This window comes from Pteronotus mesoamericanus, unplaced genomic scaffold (genome assembly GCF_021234165.1).
Source record: "Pteronotus mesoamericanus isolate MK-2021 breed Mesoamerican mustached bat unplaced genomic scaffold, CSHL_Meso_final contig_20, whole genome shotgun sequence".
NCBI classification, from domain to species: Eukaryota; Metazoa; Chordata; class Mammalia; order Chiroptera; family Mormoopidae; genus Pteronotus; species Pteronotus mesoamericanus.
Window position 1 is genome coordinate 79,221,043 of NW_026555085.1, and position 16,776 is coordinate 79,237,818.

The 16,776-nt window shown below is 39.2% G+C and overlaps 1 protein-coding gene and 1 pseudogene across 1 annotated transcript in view; one reads left to right on the forward strand and one right to left on the reverse strand.

Annotated features, from left to right (window-relative positions):
- Window positions 1–16,776, reverse strand: part of ARHGAP18 (Rho GTPase activating protein 18) — a 120,473-nt gene that overhangs the window by 58,193 nt on the left and 45,504 nt on the right. The window lies entirely within an intron of this gene.
- LOC129067767 (60S ribosomal protein L10a-like) lies at window positions 6,481–7,243 on the forward strand (annotated as a pseudogene).

Genomic DNA, 16,776 nt, shown 5'->3' on the forward strand with positions numbered 1-16,776 from the left:
TAAATTCTTGTTTCATATCATTTACATTGAGATAGAGGGACAAAGCCTAATTATTTAAAAGAGGAAAATTATCAGTTATGGTGCTTTCCTTTTATATTCAATAATTTTTAAAAAATACAATTTGCGTGGGGACAATAATTGGTGAACTACTATTTTGTTATTCTAACATTTAAACTGGCCTTTCCTATAATTTTTTAATAGTCAGACTACATAAGGGAGAGGACCACTTACCTCTAGTCAAAGCTACACAGCAGTTAAATTTCAACGGTTTTGTAGAAAGAGTCAAAGAACTTAATTCCCTATTGCTACAAATAATTTTAATTAACTGACTACTTAACTGTAATATGCTAATAGGCTAGTTTTAGTCCTTTAGAGATGGTTCTCTCTGCCTTGATTATGCACTTTATTAATGCTGGTTGCATGAATGAGTGAACAATCGCTATAATCTCTCCTCAGAAGCATCGGCAGGGTGGTGATGGATGAGTGTTAGGACGAGGGCCAGCAGGAAGAAGTCCAGGCATGTTTGCGTGATCTCTTTCCTCCAGTCTCTATTGTCCATTGTTTGCCTCCTCCATCCCTTAATTCAAGGGGTACTTCCTCCTTCCCTGCCCCAACTGTCCTGTTTACATCCCTGTATCCCAGCCTGGTCCCCTTCTCTTGCCTTGATGAAGTCACTGTTCTCATTTGAACGTTTACACTTCTGCTTCTTAAATTAAAATGTGAAGGACACAGAATAGACAGGCGGATGTTAAGAACAGTATAGGAAATGGAGTACCAAAGAACTTATCTGCATGACCCATGGACATGAACTAAGGGGGGGATTGCTGGAGGGAATCGGGGGTACCAAGTGGAGGGGAAAAAGGGGGAAAAATTGGGACAACTGTAATGGCATAATCAGTAAAATGTATTTTTAAAAATGTTAATCAGAAAGTTCTTTCTTTAAAACAGAGTCTTTTTTTTTTTTTTCAATTTCTGTGATCAGCAGCTCAACTTCTCTATGGGCCAAATTCCTTAATTTTTCTCTACCAGAGTAGCTAAAGGTAATTTACAGAATGTCTCCACATTCACTTTGGGTTTATTTCATGTCCATTATATGAAGGCCTTATCCCTGTTTTGGTTTTATCTCTCTGTAGTGGAAGATTGTTTACCTTATTCCTATCTTCTACAACCCTTAGCCCATGGGAGACCACAATACCATACTATAGGATGTGTAAATTATAATGACCAGTGCCACATAATTTGGTTTATCTACTCCCAGGAAAGAGGTGCAGTTGAACTTAAAGTACATGAAGTCTTTCATTCCTAAAAGAATGTGTTTATTCTGGCAAGAACTTTCCAGTAAATTTCCATTAAGACAGCATGTACAAAAAAATGCAAGGGCTTTGAACAAAGGCATTGTTACATAAATACACCTTCTATAGCAAGCCCTGCTTTCAGGACATATACAAAGCAAAGATTTAATAATCACTTATGCTGATGAACCACTCAATATTTGGACTTTACATTGATTGATTGATTGATCGATCGATCGCCACCCAGGTCAAGTCTCCTTCCATCAACATTTATCCCCCTGATCCCCTCTGCTTACCCTCACTCCCCCCTTCCCCACAGTTACCACACTGTTATCTGTGAATATTTGGATTATAATAAGAGTCAAAAGCTGAATAAGTTTCTGTGATAACCTGAAACAGATACCGAGTCATGGAAAGATGGGTTTGTTTGTTGTTGTTGTTGTTGTTTTTTTGATCATTGGTAAATGTTACAAGAAAATTTTTTTTCAATATTAGAGGATGTGAAATGGAGAAAGGCAACCAAAAAACAGAGACAACTGTAATAGAATAAACATGACTTATAAATTAAAAAAACTATAAAACAAAGGCAAACCATTCAATGATAAGATTACCCTCCTTATTATGCTATGTATTTTATATTTTCTCTAAAAATATAACTGAACATTCTTTAATTATAATTTATATCAATAAACATATCACGTCACTTCTTTTCTTCTTAGAATATACTGCACTTCTGAACCCCGGACAGGCAGTGGCTAAGTCTGGCCCTTCTTAAAGCTGTCCTAGTAGGAGGCCAGCTAACTAGTTTCTTCTCTTCCGTGTTTAGAAGTATGTTATATGATACCATGTTCATTCTGCAAATTGGGTTCAAGAACATGAAGCAACATCTGCTACATATAACGAAGTGCAGAGCAGATACATTTTATATTTCCAGGAGATGTAAGCCTACACATGGTGCTGAAATCGAAGAAACACAGTCTGTTCCATAGGCAACTACCACACACTGACTTGCTGGCAAATTACTGTCCTGCATTCTTTTTTCCTCACTCCTCCAGAATCCCATGTGCTAATCCACTGCCACTCTTCAAACATTCTCTCATTTCTCATCCTTTACAACTACAATGGCAAAACTAGACAAGATCCTCTAAAAGAAGTTCCTTCCTTGCTAACTGCAGAAGCCATGATCTTGTGCTACTAGCATTCCAACACAGCACACTATTACTACTTTGCCCTTTTTTCATGGGCATTAACATCATCAGCGAACCCTAACTTTATAGACCCTTATTCAGGAAGTGTTCTTTCTTTTAAATCTTGCTAGCATAATCCCACGCTGTGTTTATTTAAAAAAAAAAAAAAATTGTGAGGCTTTGTTTCCCTATATTTTGCCCAGGTATATTTTCTGTGATATTTTTCATCTGATCAGTGAATTTCAAATGAACTGGTATTTTTCAAGGTGTTAGTAATGCCTATTACTTATTGTGTCATAGAGAACATTAAACTGGTCTGCTTCATAAGGAGGTGGGAGCTGGGATATATTACACTGAGCTCCACTAGAAGAAAACAAGCTGATTGAACAGTGGAATGACAAGGAAACATGCGAGTCACAAGTACCAAACAGTTCCAGCTCTACTTTACCACGTCTATGATTTTGGGAAATCACTTAAATTCTCTAATCCTAACTTTTTTTATCTATAAAGTGGGGAGAGTACCAAGACTTGACTGTTCCTTTGTTCAGTTATCAGGTGAGAATTTCTCCTGAAGTGCCTCATAGATAACCATGAAAAGGGCATTCAAGTTAGTATCACTGCTAACATTTGTATAACTTCAAACTACATATAACTGCCCCTCCCATAGTTGTTAACAAGGTCACTTTGCCCTACTCAAAGGTTCAGAGATTTACTTATCCTCTAGGACAGCTGTTCAGAAAGCTTTTGGTCTCAGGACTCCTTCACTCACTTAAAAAATGTAAAGCACCTCCAAAGAGCTTTTGTTTATATAGGTTCTATCTATTGATATGTATATTATTAGATATTAAAATGGAAAAAATTAATTACTGATTTTTAATGATAATGAACATCTTAACATAAATAACATTTTTTGAAAAAAAATCTGTGTTACATACCAAAAAAATCTAGTGAGATGAGTAGGATTGTTTCACATTTTTGAAACTGTCTTTAATGTCTGGTGTAATAGAGGACATCTGGATTCTCACATCTGCTTCTGCATTCAATCTCTTGCCGTATCGCATGTCATGTGGCCTCTGGAAACCTCCACTGTATTCTCATGAGAGAGTGAGAGTGAAAAAGGCCAATAACGCCTTGGTGTTATTATGAAAATAGGTTTGATCACTATTTTGAAAATAGTTTTGATTATTAAGACCTCAAACGGGTCTTGAGATCCCCAGTTGTTCCTGGACCACATTTTGAAAACCGCTGCTCTAGGATTTCTCAAAAACAACACCTAATGGATCTCAAAAAAAGCACTTTTTAATTCTGTGGGCAACACTCCAGAAAGCCTTACTGAAAGGAACAGACATGTTTTCCTAGTGACTCTTGACCTACTTCTTTGTTTATTTTAGTTTAGTTTTACAGCCTTTCATCAAAACTAGGACTTACTCCAATTGTATATCCATATTTAACTTATACTACAATGAAAAGGAATAAAAACGTCATTTAAAACCCCCGCCTTGCCAACATCTTTTATCATTTGCTTTTATCCATCCAGTATAAGAGGAAGAAGTTCTCTCTAGGCTTTCCCTTTTGGCCAGTGTATCTGAAAATGTGTGTTTTCCTTAATGCTCCTTTGTCATCCACATCTCTTCCTACAACTGTCTCGAGGCAGATTTCTTTGGAACTGGGACATTTCTTTGAACTATCGGGTCCAACCTCTACTGTTTAAATGTGCCTACCCTATCAAGAATCCTGTTGCTACACTTCATATCCAGTCTCTCTTCTGGTTCTGTCTCCTCCAGAGTATTTCTGTGGCCCAAAGTCTGCTTTCTTGAAGTCTTTTGATGCTAGGACTTGGTTTGTTTGTTTGTTTCGTTTCTTTGTTTTCTTACAAGATCTTTCTTAAAGAGATACATTTTCTTTCATGCTCCTTTCCTATACGTATTTCCAAAGCAGAAAAAGAGGGGATGAAGACTGAGTTGGGGGATGAAGACCAAAAAATAAGGTTTATTTTTGTTTTGTTTTGTTTTGTTTCTAGTGTTTAAAAAAAAAAGTTCTTACTCAGTTTAGACTTATCATCAGCCATAATGACCAAGTATATTTTAAATAAAGTCGTATCTGTTGATGTGTACACTTTAGAATGATATTGGCCCCTACAGATTTAACCTATCCCATCATTCTCTGGGTGAGATAAGGAGACCCCAGTGTTGAATTTTCCCCAAAGTCACCCAGCAAAGGGATGGCAGATCCAAGGTTAGTGTTCTTAGTTCTTTTTCAATGGTTATCTTATTATACCAAACAGACTAGAAAGGGCAGAATTTACTTTTTTGGCATCAGATGCTACAATGTCCCTGGTCTGTATCACACATTAAAAAATAAACAAAAAAAAGTGATCCTGTTGACAGTCTATAATTAATATTTTTAAATGACCAGTGGCTCTTATCTAGAGAAAAACACATGGAACATCATACCATGCCTCTTTACAATGCACAGAAACCTTTTCCAATGCATTTCCTAAAATATGGTTTGTTCACACTGGAGCATAACTTCAAATGTACCATTTTTTTTAAAAAACTGGTTTGAAGATGTTTAAAGTTTTTAAAATGTCTTAAAAATTCATTCTGCTGCTCCATCTACATCACCTCTATATTGGGGGAAAAAAAAGAAAAGAAAGAAAACAGCATGTATTTCAAATGTGGACCGTTTTCTCTTTCATTTTGGCAGAGATATTAAAGGAGCAATCACTGCCATCAGGAGACGGTGCAGCTATTAATACTCTGTAATGGCCCAGTCCATCAGGACACACTGAATCTGAATGACTATGAAGGCTGCAGCCTATGAATGACCCAAGTCATTTCTCCCCCTTGGACGGGAATGCTTATTATTGTTTAGCTGAAAGCAGTAATTATTAGAAGTGGCTCTGACAACCCGGAAGAAAGAACACTAACTATGCCTGAAGGCGGTAAGAGGCTGATCAGAAAGCAAAACCACACTGGCCTCTCACACCCAGGCGCCTGCCTTCCCAAACCAGGGAAAGGATCCCTAATCTCTTTTACGCCACCTAATTGCTACAGTTTAAAAAAATATATGGTTGATTTTCATACTTCAGGTAAACTTACTTTTACTTTTTGCATACATTACCCCTTTTGTTTGGAGGGAACAATAAAATTTACTCATTATTTCGTTCAGCTTTCTCTTTCTTTGAAAATAAAATTCCCTTCACACCTGTATAACATTTGATGGTCTTTCAAAGTGTCCACCCAATTTGGACACAGAAAATCAATGAGCAAATGAACTAACTACCCCCTTAAAAATACATCGCCTAAGTGACAATGAGAGACGCAGCCCGTTAGTGACCCGGTTGAGAGATCGCTTTGAAAACTTGCCATTATCCCTTGTACAGCAAACCATAGCAAAACCAGTTTATATGAAAACATCAGCAAAAGAATAGGGATATAGGCAGTGAGCACCACCCAAGTCTAGTAGCAAGAAAGAAGGGAAGGCATCAGACAGAAAGACATGTGGGAGAGTCAGGAGGTTGTCAAAACAAGTTGGAAACACTCCCTTCCCCTTCAGGGTACAGAAAAGGGAACTTATGGGCTACCAATGACCATCAGACATAGGTCTTTCCTACTTTAGAGCTCTATTTCTGGGTAGAAATGAAACCTTTCTTTGTTCCCCAAATCTCTTCCTCCTCAGCTGGCGAGACAACAAGTAGCTAAATGAGAGCAGGTGGATCTTAATGTTACAATCTTCTTCCAAGACGAATGAGGATGAAAGGATCTGTAACAGGGCTTTGACATACAATATCAAGATCTAAGAACACTGGTTCAGCCTAACAGATTGAGTCTTCACATGCATTTCAGTTGTCTATCACCACTCTTTCCCAGTTTTTGCTGTGGGAGGAACCACAAGTAGCAAAGTTTCCCGGGACACACTCTAGGAGGTGGTCTTGCACAGGAACCAGTATGAGCTCTAGTTTTTGGAGAGAATGGAGCTGCAGATCAGCTTGAAGAACTATGAACCTGAGAAGGACAAACACTTCTCCAGCACCATCAAGTTTAAATCCACTCTCTGCCCCAACTTCTCTGTCTGTGTTCTAAGGGACCAATAGCAGTGTGACAAGGCCAAGGCCGTAAGTATCCTCCACATGGGCACTGAGGCTGATGAAACTCAAAAATAAGAAACTGGGCCCAAGCTGGGTGGTTCAGCTGGTTGGGGTGTTGTCCTGTGCACCAAAACATCGCTGGGTCGGTTCCCAGTCAGGGCATATACCTAGGCTCTAGGCTTGGTCCCAGTCAGGGTGCATATAGGAGGTAACTGCTTGATGTTTCTTTCTAACATAGCTCTTTCTCTCCCTCTCTCTCTTTTAAATCAATAAAAACATGTCCTTGAGTAAGGATTTAAAAACAAAAGAATAAGAAACTGGCCCAGACACTGGCTAAGAAGTATGATGCCTTTTTGACTTCAGTGTCTGATCAAGCAGATCCCACAAACCCTGGGCCCAGGTCCCAATAAGGCTGGCAAGCTCCTGACCTTGCTGACGCACAACAAGAACATGGTGGCCAAAGTCAATGGGATGAAACCCATAACTAAGTTCCAGATGAAGAAGGGGCTGCGTCTGGCTGTAGCTGTTGGCCACATGAGGATGACAGATGATGAGCTGGTATCAACATCCACTTAGCTGTCAATTTCCTCATGTCATTGCTCAAAAAGAACTAGCGTGATGTCTGGGCTATAGATGTCAAGAGCACCATGGGCGGGCCCCAGAGCCTGCACTGAGGCATAGATGAATGAACCATGCTGCCACCATTTAAAAAATGTTTTTATCTAGCACCATAACTTGTATCCACCTGACACCCTGTACCTGCAAGTTCATCTCCAAAACTCATTCCATTTCTTGCCCTGACTAGTTAAAGAGCAACCTAGAGATTAGACACCAGCAGCTACTTTGCATTCTGAGCTTGGGCTCGCCAGCTGGATTTGTCTTCCAGTTGTCATTACTTAATTTCATAACTTGGTACCTTTCTCCATGGGATTGAAATAAAGAAAGGCATTTCCTCCCTTCTTCAGTCTCTCCACAGCCCTTACCACATTCTGTGCTGAGATGCTCACACTTGTCTCGGTCCCCAAAACTGTGTGTTCCTTGGGGCAAGTGTTTTCCATCTGGCATTTCTGGGTTCAGCAAATGGCTTGCTATTTTTCAATTAATTATTGCTTCCTCTGGAACAACAACCTCCTCTTAATTTCTAAGGTGATTTTTTGTATTTAATTGCACAAAATTATAAAGGAATGAGACAGGGCCATGATAAGTAGACAGTAAAGAAATTAGTCATCAGGAAGTCCTAAAAAGTCATTAGCAAGTAATTGTTCTATGTCCCTGTAACTCTTGGGTGTTTAGTTTCAAAGCAGACTTCCCCAGGAGGGAATAGAAACATAGCAAAGAAAGGGCTGATTTCACATCAGACTGTGTCTAATACTAAATCATAAACAAGCACTGGCATACAGGTTGTTAAGATGCATTCCCTGGTTCCATCCTGTCAACTTAATCTCCAAAACAAATTTTAAACTCTTTGTTGGATACCTACTGCATATTGAGCACCTTATCTGAGATGTCAGTTCAACCAAGCTATTCAAGCCTTTATCAGGAGATAGATTGTACATGACACTAACAGTAGGTATGGGGGGAACTTTCCAGTTCCTCACTCAAGCAGTGGCCCAGGCAACTCTCCAGCATGGGCCTCTGGGTCATGACCTCTCCATTAGTACGGTCTCTAACATGATTCAGGCCCTGCTGTGGTGCACCATTCCTTCCTCAGTAAACTTTCACTTCTTCTCTCACTGCCAGGCTACCCCTCACCTCCACCTCATTCCCTGCTCACCCATCTCCACAGACTGAGGCCACTAATCTGAGGTTACCTCTATAACCCGTGCTAGGATCCGTGCCTCTCCCCACTCTGTTCCTCACAGTGCTCCTGGGTTGGCCTGAAGCGCACTCACTGGTCCGTTATTAGGGCCGTTCTTTCCAGGGCTGGAGTCCAGCTTCTTTACCGCGCTTGTCTATACCTGGTTCATGTGTCACAACAGTCATTGGGCATCAAAGGCAGTTATCAGCACCCTAAATTTCCACCAACATTTTATCCGTTTATTTTTATTGCTCCTGACCAATCAAATGTTTTGTCTTTTCAGCTGCAAATCTGTGCTCCTCTGTTCTTTTTGAGGAATCAATAAAGTTCTCAACACATTTGCAGAGGTGAAATGAAGAAAAAGATTCACTAATAAAGAACAAAAGTCTTCTCATCTTCTCTGATATTCTTGAATTTATCATTCAAACGTTCTCTATCATGCCTTCTATGAGCTCGGAACCTCATTATTACAGATACCAATCTATGTGCATGAGACAATATTAATACAGATAAATTTTCACCGTATGCAAATCTTTCCCACACTAAACATAACAATATACATCAAGATCTGGACCCCCAGAGCTGTTTAACTGTTAGCCAGGAATTTCATTCGGGCTGAACACACATTGACAAAGTACAATTTTCTGATACCCCCTACAGTTCATAAAGCAGGTCGCTACTGCCCACCCTCATGCGGGTACTAACAAAGTATTTGTCGATATCACATAGTAAATGTAAACATTGATATTTTTAACTTAATCTTAGAATAGTATTAGATATGCTATTGGTTTTAATTATTTCCTATGGGTAAACTTCTTACCTTTCCATGAAACTTTTATATCCATATTAACATCAACATGGGACAACAGGCATAACTGGATTAAAAGAACCTTTTGATAATCACTAAGGCTAAGTAAGGGGACATGTTATGGAAGAGATGGGGGCATTATTATTAAACTCTTCTTTGTTTTTTGTGATTATTTATTGCAATAAGGTAGAGAAATAATCTCATCTCAGTGGGGCTATAGAAGCATAAAACCAAACTTCCACCAGCCAGCAAAAGGAAGACCATACACAAACATTGGGGGAAAAAATCATTAAAAATAAAAGGATATTTGTATTTACATTACACAATGACAAAGGAGAGGATATTTAAACATTATTTCAAAGTAATGCTGGGGAACTGTAATAGTAAAGGAGTTGAAACAGCAACAACAGCTGCTTCACACAGACAGCAAAGGGTAATTTTACTGCTCCAAATGACCTTCAAATATCATAACGCTCCACAGATAAGTACTTAAGACCAGGAGGTATTTTATAAGCCAGGTGCTAAAAGTCAGCTCTACCAAGAAGATGGAGGGGGTGGAGAAATAATTTCCAGCTAATGAAATAATTTAGTCAAGCTTAGAAACAATTCATCCATAGTGTCTTCCTCTAAATATCTTCAGCAAGTCAGTTACAAAGTAGAATATATGAATATTACAGAACAATTTTTCCTTTTTAAATGTGATTATCTAAGGCTACTTTTTTTCTTAGTATGTTTTAGATCTGAGCTGACCCAACACAAGACAGATGGGAATGCAAGTAGCCTAAAAGATATGTGAAATAGAAAAAAAAAAGAAAGGAAACAATACAATTTCCATTTGTAAAATAGTGCTTGGGGATGAGGACTTGAAGCTTAACATTTGAATGAAAAAACAAAAATATTTAAAATCCCACAAAAACAAAGGGGGGTTTTAAAAAGCCCTCACTAGAAGACATGCGTATTGATTTTAGAGAATGAGAGGAAAGGAGGGGGAGAGAGAGAGAAACATCAATGCCAGAGAGAAACATCGCTCAGTTGCCTCTCATACACCCCCCTACCAGGGATCGAACCCGTCACCTAGGTCTGTGCCCTAACTGGGAATGGAACCGGCAACCTTTTGGCGTATGGGACAACACTCAACTGAGTCGCCCGGCCAGGGTCAAAAAACAAGTGTTTTCAGTAAAAGCCACAGAGCTTTCTGCTCAGAGGGCAGTGACTATGAGGCACGAGCAAGGGTTATATGGAAAGAAATTATGGGAACCTGCAGTGGGTGCGGAGAGGAAATGCAGAGGTTAAACAGGAAAAAAAAAAAAGGATTTTAATAAGAAAAGCGTAACTAATGCCATTCCTTAGCGTTGCCACATACTCCAGCACAATATGGACCCATGGAGCACATAAAATTCTGGGAGGATTAAATCTCCCCAACTAGCAGTTTCTGTCACTGTCCTAGTTTAATTCCTATCCTGGTCATCCTAGGCACCCCTGTATCTCAGGCTCACCATCGGACTTCGACCTGCCTACTGTTTACCTGTTGCTTACATGGGACCACAAAATTCCCCTGTAACCAAAAGCAGTATGGCATTTGGTTCCAAAATGCCATTCCATGTGAGAACTGAAACAGGCTAAGAAGTCCACATGAAGTTATTGCCCTTGAGAGTTTCTTCCCTAGCCACAGCCAAGGCTGTTGGCACTCCGTAAAAAGCCGATGCTTAATCAATACCCAGCTGAAGGATTTCCCCCTCCAGTCTTCCACTGGAGTCCTTCTTGCTCTTCCCTGTGTTTCCCATTGCTCCATACCTGGATTCTCCTTTCTGCCCATCCCCTACCAAAGAAACAATCAAGGTTGATTGATGTCTATATATTCCCCAAAGTGCACCTGCTGTATCCCATTCCGGAGCCCCACATTCTGCATTGGCCAAGACTTCTGGGATCTCACATCTAGATAGGTCTGGTACACATACCCCCTGCCTTACCGGAAAGAGAGATAAAGAAAGAACTGTTGTCTTGGGAAGCTAACACTGCAGAAGATATTAGCCAATGGGCTATTCAGAAGAGAAGGTGCCTCTAGAAACCAGAACAGAATCTGAGTAAATTCTAAAAGAAGAAGGTGAAAGGATTAGGAGAATGTAGCACCCCCAGGGCAGAAGGCCACATTTGTGCACTGGGCACCAGGCTGTGGTCATTAGGGTGGATGCTGGCATCGACCATGAACTTCCTTACTGTCTTGCTGGTATAAGTCTTCAGAAAAACCTAGGTTGCCAGATACTCTACACTAAAGATCCAAAACTAAAAACCTATTTTGTTCTTTGTTTTCTTTCTTATGTTTTTTTTAACTCCAGTGTTTGAGAGCCAATTATTAAGAGTTCCCATCTCATAAAGGACTTCAGTCATTCGCACTTAGGCATTTACTCTGTAAAGTAATAGGTCTAACTTTTATAAGAAATATTTATGAAACTCTAAGCATATGCCAACAAATTTAATACAGGAATGTTAATTTCTTAATCTAATAGCTTTGTGAATAGGTTTTGCTGAAAAACAACACCTACCTTTATTTATTAGTCTCCCTCATTACACATATTGATCAAAATCCTCGAGGTTTTGTTCTTAAAAATCTTTGTGGTTATGGTATAATAATCAAATTAATCCCCATAATAAAGCATATTTTCCATTTCAAGAAATCAAGTGGACGTTGGAAAGAACACTGGAATTGGAGTGCAGTCAATACTTCAATGTTTTGGAAGAGTGATGCTATGGAGCTTGGGTTCTTGCTTATTAGTAATAAACACGTTATTAAGTTGTGATTCATACATTCATTCAATATATACTGACTACTCATTAATTGCAAGGTACTACACATGTTGATGTCCAAGGTCCAAAGAAGCACAAGTCTTCACCTCTGATCCCTGAGAGTCCACATTGTAAAAGAGTCAATCACATAGGAAAATAACAATGCAGGGCAGCGTTGGCTTCGGGCTATGTGGGCAGTACAGACAGCAGGTACTACAGTGCTCACTTCCACTTAAACAGAGGCAGACACGGATGCCAGAGAGTGTAACAAATGTTTGTCGCACAGTAAGAGGAAGTTAAGAAGAGAGATTCCAGGCCCCTCATTCTAATTGTATAAAGCTCTCTCCAGAGCCAGCAATGTCTTCCTGTTATTTGATTCATTTTCCTCTAATTTATGCCCATTTCCTCTGAGCAAATAAAGAATTAATCAGTGCCCTTTTTCTATCAACCCCTTTGCTGGAAAGAGCTTTAAGTCAGTCCTTTGCTATACCTTGAATTGTCCATTGACTATCCTTACTTTACTTTTTCCTCCTATATTTTACAAAGTGGTGTCTTAGAAATATACCTTATTAGTACACATTCTTAACAGCATCTGAGTCATGAAGAACTACCTATAGATAACAGCATATTATCTTTGTTTTGAAATTTTCCCTTTGGGCTTTTCTCAGATAAGCTCTTGCTCTGCAAGTGAACTGTCCAAGCTGATGCTGACTTTAAAAATAAGTACCTATTTAGGTCCACGTGGGTGGTCCTTGGCACAGACATCAAAGATAGAAACTGAATCATAAATATTTTTTCTTCCTCACTGAAGAAGTGAGCACTGTTATTGTTTCCCATGGCTCTGCTTTCTTTTTTAAAAAGCCTTTGCTGATCATTTACATTAATATTATGCTAATAAAAGTAAGGGGATGCTAACTAATTCAGTCTTTTCAGTAGTAACTAAGGATCAGAGAGAGACAGAGAAAGGGAGAGAGAGGTAATTTACATATTTTCATTAAAGTAAATTGGTATTTAAATACTTGTCATCGTTTCTGGAGAATAATAATAAATGCTGTGCCAGCTTGAGGAAAAGTATTTTCTGCAGTGGAACCTTCTAAAACCCAAGTATTTCAAGAGACATTTTGCTTCTAAGTATGAATCTCAGATGAAAAGGATGAGCATTCAAACACAGGGTAACCATATGCATCATAAACACATTTCAGTTCCCCGCTGCAAAAAAGAATTCATTTACTGTTGAAGGCCATTCACTTTCACTTCTGAGTGCTTATTCCTCAAAAAACTTCCAAGTATTGTGAGAACAATAATTAAAAGAGGATCTTTCCATCTGCACTGCATTAGGCTGCAAGACAGCCCCTCTTGCAAAAATAGCTTTGCATAATTCATTGTATCATTTTAAACCCTAATCAGTGAATTGCAATAAGCTATGGAGTAAGTACAGAGGAGGAAAGACTGACAATTACTGGCTACCTTCTAAGCATTCACCTCGCTCTCACTTTGGGCTGATCTCCATGAATCATAGTACATGCAACCTCCCCTTATCTCTAATAGGTTCTTAATCATGCCTGAAGTGCTGTCACCATTTTCAGTGCATACTAATCTCCATGAAAGAGTATTTCTTAGGTTATTATCACCAGATAGTGTAGGGAAGAAAATTCTCCTGGGAGACAGAAGAACTTGGGCTGTCTCCAGCTCTACTGTTCATTGTGTGAGCACAACAGATAACGTTCACCCTACAAAAAGAAGGATAACACCTCAAGTCCCTTCCAATTCTAAAAATTATGTAACTCTAATCTGTTCACACTGATATTTTATCTATAAAGCCTTAACTTAACCGGCCACCTTACCTTAGTGTTGCATTTTTCAAAGAAGGAGAAATGAAGGTGGGGCGGGGAAGGGCCTCCCTACGTTCCTCATTTACCCCTCAACCAGAGCAGCTTCACTTTGATGTGTTTGTCATTGGGAGAGCCAGTTAAGGATGCTCTGGAAAAGATCCTGCGACTACAGAAAATTAGAAAAACAACTGCTTTAGGCATGCCAAGTTTAAATTAAAAACTTTGAGAGTTATAGATCCTTAAGTTTTAAATACTAAAAAATTAATTAAGCAGATGGCTTTCTTGATGATATGCAATGTATACGATTTTTTAACCAGCAGCAGTAGAGAGAAATTATGTCGGCAGCAGGGTTGAGACCATGGAGTATGAACTTTATACTAAAATTTCTCACTTTCCATTTGTTATTACTCTCTAGGGTATGGTAAAAACAAATAGAAAAACATTTTGAATTTTATATTTATAGAAGACATCAACATATAGATGACATATGGTAAAGTTCCTAAGATTCAGTTTGACAGTCCTGTAAGAATTAATAGAATTGTCTCAAAAGGTACTACAACTTGAACTGGATTCAACTGTAGTATCTTCACATACATGATTTTATTTTAAAATCAATTACTCATAGTGATTAAAAACTTCACCCAACTCATTAAATAACTGACAGAATCTTAGGCCAATTGGGCAGTGGCAGGAAATCTTCCTGAGTTGTTTTGAATGTGACAGTAAATTGTTGTTTTATAAAAGTGCTATCCAATTAAAATAAAATTTGCCTCCCAAATGCCATTCCCATGCCTCCAAAATGGGAAAAAAAAACAAAAAAACACCCACTGAATAGGAGAACATATTCATTGATACATCTCATAAGGGGTTGACATTCAAAATTTATAAAGAACTTATAAAACTCACCACCAAAAAATTAAATAATGTGATTACAAAATGAGGAAAAGACCTGAAATAGACACATCTCCAAAGAGAACATACAGATGGCCAATAGCCATATGAAAAGATGATCAACACCACTAATCATCAGACAAATGTAAATTAAAACCACCATGAGATACACCTCATTCCTGTCATAATGGCTATCATTAATAAATCAATAAACAGTAAGTGCTGATGAGGATGTAGAAAAAAGGGAACCCTTTGGCAGTGTTGGTAGGAATGCAGACTGGTGCAGCCACTGTGGAAAGCAGTATGGAATTACCTCAGAAAACTAAAAAAGGAACTGCCTTATGACCCAGCAATTCTACTTCTGGGAATTTACCTAAGAAACCTGAAACACTAATGCAAAAGAATATATGCACCCCTATGTTCATTGCAGTGTTATTTACAATAGCCAAGATTTGGAAGCAGCCCACGTGTCCCTCAGTAGATGAGCAGCTACAAAAAGCTGTGGTGCACTTACACAATGGCATTCCATTTGGCCATAAAAAAAAGAAAGAAATCTTACCCTCTGGAACAGCATGGATGGACCTGGAGACCATTCTGTTAAGTGAAATAAGCCAGGCAGAAAAAGACAAAAACCATATGATTTCACTTATGTGTGGAATCTAATGAACAAACTGAACTAACAAGCAAAATAGAAACAGATTCATAGAAGAAGAACAGACAGTCCTCAAAGAAGATAGGGGGTTGTGGGACTGGGTAAAAATGGTGAAGAGATTAAGGCGAAAAAAAAATTAGATACAGACAACAGTATGACAATTACCAGGGGGAATGGGTAGTGGAGGGAGGTAAAAGAGGGTATAAGGGAGATAAATGGTGATGGAAGGAGACTTCACTTGGAGTAGTGAACATGCAATACAATATACAGGAGGTGTTTTAAAGAATTGTACACCTGAAATCTATATAATTTTATTAACCAATGTCACCTCAATAAATTCAGTAAGAAAGAAGGAAAAAAAAGGCTGGACTTCCAGTGAGGTGAGGACACGGAGGTGCAGGGAAACACACTTCGCCTTCTTGCACAACTAAAGACAAAATTACAACTAGATCACAAAACAATTATCACTCAGAACCATCAGAAAATCGAGCTGTATGAAAGCCCAACAGCCACGGATTCAAAGAAGCCACATTCATCCAGATGGGTGGTAGGGGCAGAGAGGCAGAGATAGGCAGAGAGGTGTGGGGATGCGGTATGGCATGGGGAGGTTGTGGAACAGGCAGCCTCACATTCACATGTGGTGGCTAAAAATCGGGAGGGGTACCTCAGGAGCGAGCGATCCCAGCCCCAGGCCAGACCACCCAGCCCAGAATTCCAGCACCAGGAAGATAAATACCCATAACTTCTGGCTGTAAAAACCAGTGAGGATAAGGGCGGCAGAAGAAACTGCCAGATTTTCAGGAGACTCCTATTAAAGGGCCCACACGGACTTAGAACTTATGCAGACCCATCCCCCCTGGTGTTCAGCAGCAGGGAAACAGCTGAAAGGACACCAGTTGCATACAGGGAGAGAATGAAGTAACTGGAAACAGGACAAGTGCTGGGAGACATCTTTCTCCTGGGCAAACCTCCAGAAGCCAGGTAGCGGCACTGTCCCCTCTCTGAGCTCTCCCCCGACACAGAGCCACAAAGCGGTGAAGCAGGTTCCCCTACACTGGAGATTACCTAAGGCTCTGCCCCACACAATTTACTGGTTATTTTTCTACAATAAGCCACTCTACTAAGACAGGGAGTCAAAGTAGCTGTACCAAAAATACAGAAACAAACACAGGGAGGCTGCCAAATTGAGGAGACAAAGAAATATGGCCCAAATGAAAGAAAAGAACAAAACTCCAGAAAAAGAACTAAATGAAATGGAGATAACCAACCTATCAGATGCAGAGTTCAAAACACTGGTGATAAGGATGCTCAAAGAACTCACTGAGTACAGCAACAGCATAAAAAAGACCCAGGTAGAAATGAAGGTTACATTAAGTGAAATAAAGAAAAATCTGCAGGAAACAAACAGTTGAGAGGATGAAGCTGAGAATCAAATCAATGAT